The sequence below is a fragment of the Hyaena hyaena genome, unplaced genomic scaffold, assembly GCF_003009895.1.
Source record: "Hyaena hyaena isolate Hyena2069 unplaced genomic scaffold, ASM300989v1 scaffold_1907, whole genome shotgun sequence".
Lineage (NCBI taxonomy): Eukaryota > Metazoa > Chordata > Mammalia > Carnivora > Hyaenidae > Hyaena > Hyaena hyaena.
The window spans coordinates 130,829-134,630 of record NW_024082541.1 but is presented as its reverse complement, the minus strand read 5'-3'; positions in this window follow the sequence as shown (position 1 = coordinate 134,630).

Here is a 3,802-nt window from a genome sequence, read left to right as displayed (position 1 = left end):
TATGTTAACTTCATAGTAATATGGAGAACTGGGAAATATCTAAATCCACAAGCCACACACATTCACTCATCATCCCTCAGATAGTTAAAACACATATGTTAAATTATAAATGGAAGAGACAGTGTTGACACAATATTAAAAGCTGTCCATCAGTTTTTTTAAATTGCAAGCAAAGTCCTACCTGAAAATGTTCAAACTATCAAATGCTAATGTTGTTTTCATTTTTTTATTAATATCACAAAAATACATTCTTAGAACCCCCTTACCCTCTATCTGTCCTAAATTCCACCTTAGAATTTAACAAAGCTTTGATATTTGGTTGGTAACTCATTAACCAAAAAACGTTTCTTGAACATTTTGTGTGCTAGGCCCTCAGCTAAGTGCTAAGGACAGAGTAGTCAACTAAACTTGCCCTCCGTTTGAGGAAAGATTATCAAGGAATGGGCAAATTAAACACATAAAAATGCGTGAAAAAAAAAAACCGAGATGATGGAGAGACAAGTATTAACAACTACCAGTAGCAACAGAGAGCTTCAGGGACATACGAGCTAGGTCTCTGAGTTCAATTCATCCTCTTACTTAGCCTTTTGCAGAGGATTCAGACTATACTAGAATAACATGCAAGACAGATTGTTGGTCACTCAGAAAACGTATTCTCTTCTACTAAAACACTAGTTTCTGTTGGGGGCGAAATAATCCCTTCCTTCTCAATGTTGCCGCTAAACACAGTACTGTTTGTCTTCTGTTTCTTCTGATTTATCTCACATACCCACCCCAACTTCAATAATATAATTTAGAGAGATAGAGAGAAAGCATTTTCACAACCTGTATACAAGTATCATTTATCTAAATATGTAAATGGCCCTTCCTATTTTAATAGTCCACCACTGCTCCCACTCTCGAAAATCTTATTGGCAGGGGCTTCTTAATACAATTCCAACTAAATAACATGTAGTTCCCTCTTTTGTTACCACTAGATTGTTACTTACTTCAGAGCTGGAAACACATTAACTTTCTTTGGATTTCTTCTGCTCCTAGGGTAAAATCTTGCCTAAAGTTAGCAGGCATCTTTATAATGGATTAAATGCTTGTTTCAAAAATATTTACAGCCTTTTGCCTTGACGCCTTAGTCAGTTAAGTGTCCAATTCTTGATTTTGGTTCAGGTCATGATCTCAAAGTTCAGGATTGAGCCCTGTGTTGGGCTCCACACTGACAGCACTGGAGCCTGCTTAGGATTCCCTACCCGTCTCTACAACTCCTCTGTTCGCATGCACATGCACACAGCCTCTTTCAAAATAAACATTTTAAAATAACTTACAGCCTCTAATCTTAGTTTTCTCCCCACATAGGGGATATACCCTATTCAATCAAAATTGATTAACAGGTATTAAAAAGAAATATTAAGGCACTAGGTATCTAGGTGCCTAATGACCTAACTAGTGTTTTCTCCCAGAAAAATAGAAAGATCATTCATTGATAAGGAAGAGTTAATTTGGGGTGGGTCGATAGATGGCTGTAGGCAGCAGCAAACAATGAAAGGTTTGCCAACTTACAATTTATTATATTTTCTTGTTTTTAAAATTTGTTTAATGTTTATTCACTTATGAGAGAGAGAGACAGTGCGTGAGTGGGGTACAGGCACAGAGAGAGGGAGATGCAGAATCTGTACTGTAGGCTCAAAACCCAACATGGGGTTTGAACACATAAACCACAAGATCATGATCTGAGCCAAAGATGGATGCTTCACTGACTGAGCCTCAGGTGATCCTAGATTTTCTTTTAGAAAAGGGTCAACCCTCTTCTTTTTTATAAGTTTATTTTGTTTGTTTGTTTATGTAATATCTACACCCAACTTGGGACTCAAACTCATGATTCCAAGATCAAGAGGTGCATGCTCCCCTAATGAGACAGCCAGGTGCCCCTACTTTTTTATTTTTTAAATTGTTTTCCATTTTAATTCCAGTATAGTTAACACATGGTGTTATATTAAAGTTTACAAGAAGTGATTCAACAATTCTATACACTACTCAGAGCTCATCATGATAAGTGTACTCTTTAATCACTACCACTTATTTCATCTATGACCTCATCCCCCACCTCCCTCTGGTAACCACCAGTTTGTTCTCTGTAGTTAGGAGTCCGTTTCTTGGTTTCTCTCCCCCCGCCCCCCTTCTTTGTTTTCTTTCGTAAAATTCATATATAAATGGAATGATATGGTACTTTTCCTACTTTGAATGAATTATTTCAATAGGATTATATTCTCTAGCTCCATCCATGTTGTTGCAAATGGCAAGATTTTGTTCTTTTTACAATGGGATAATATTTTACTGTGTATATATATACCCCATCTTCCTTATTCATTTATCTGTCTATTGACACTTAGGCTGCTTCCATAATTTGGTTATTATAAATAATGCTGTAATAAACACAAATGTGCATGTATCTCTTTGAATTAGTGGCTTTGTATTTTGGGGGTAAACATCCAATAGTGCGACTGCTGGATTATAGGGCAGTTCTATTTTTAACTTATTGAGGAACCTCTATACAGTCTTCTACAGTGGCTGTATCAGCTTGAATTCCCATCAGTAGTGCATGAGGGTTCCTTTTTTCCACATCCTCACCAACACTTATTGTTTCTTGGTTGTTGTTGGTTTTTTTTAATTTAGCCATTCCAACAGGTGTGAGGTGATATCTCCTTGTAGTTTTGATTTGCATTCCCATGATGATAAGTGATACTGAGCATATTTTCATGTGTATGTTGGCCATCTGTATGCCTTATTAGAGAATTGTCCATTCATGTATTCACCCATTTTTAATTGGATCATTTGTTTGCTGGGTGTTTAAGTTCTTTATTTATTTTAGATACTAACCCTTTATCCAATATATTTGTAAACTTCTTCTCCCATTCAGTATGTTGTCTTTTAATTTTGTTGACTATTTGCTGTGCAGTAGCTTTTTATTTTGATGTAGGCCCAAGAGCTTATTTTTGCTTTGTTTCCCTTGCCTCAGGAGACATACCTAGAAAGATGTTGCTGTGGCCAATGTCAGAGAAATTACTGCCTGTGCTCTCTTCTGGGAGTTTTATGGTTTCATGTCACACATTTAAGATCTTAATCCATTCTGAGTTTACTTCTGTGTATGGTGTAAGACAGTTTTCCAGTTTCATTCTTTTGCATGTAGCTGTCCAATTTTCCCAACAGTATTTGTTGAGGAAACTGTATTTTTTCCTATTGCATATTATTTCCTCCTTTGTCAGGGACTGACCATATAATTGTGGGTTTATTAAATTTTTTTGCATGTTTAAAAAACTGCATCCTGATATAGGGAAATATAAAGAACATGAAATGCTAAAAACACAAATAAGCATTTTTTAGGAGTTTTGTGATAATAGATATAACAGTTTTTTACCCAACTGAATCTCTAAGATTCCAGCTACAAGAAGTTTGAGTCTTAGAGTCAAAACTAGAAATGTAGGTGATATTTGGGTAGCATAGTAATTTAATTACAAAGCAAAAAGTAAGCCATTTCTATATGCTAGTTGGTGCTGGAAAACTGCATTTAGATGTTTGTTTGAATCGTCCAAATGATTCTGGATAAATCTTGATTGAATGAGTAAGTTAATTACTGAATGAATTAATCTAGCTCTTTGAATCACATCATTTAATAAAATGATTGGCACATAGTTGGGACTCAACAAATGTTCAGTGAGATTGATTCTCCCTCCCACAGCTTGGTAAGAAGACGTTTTAAGAACCAATTCTTTCAGAATTCCCTTGCATTTCATATTTCACATTCATCTCA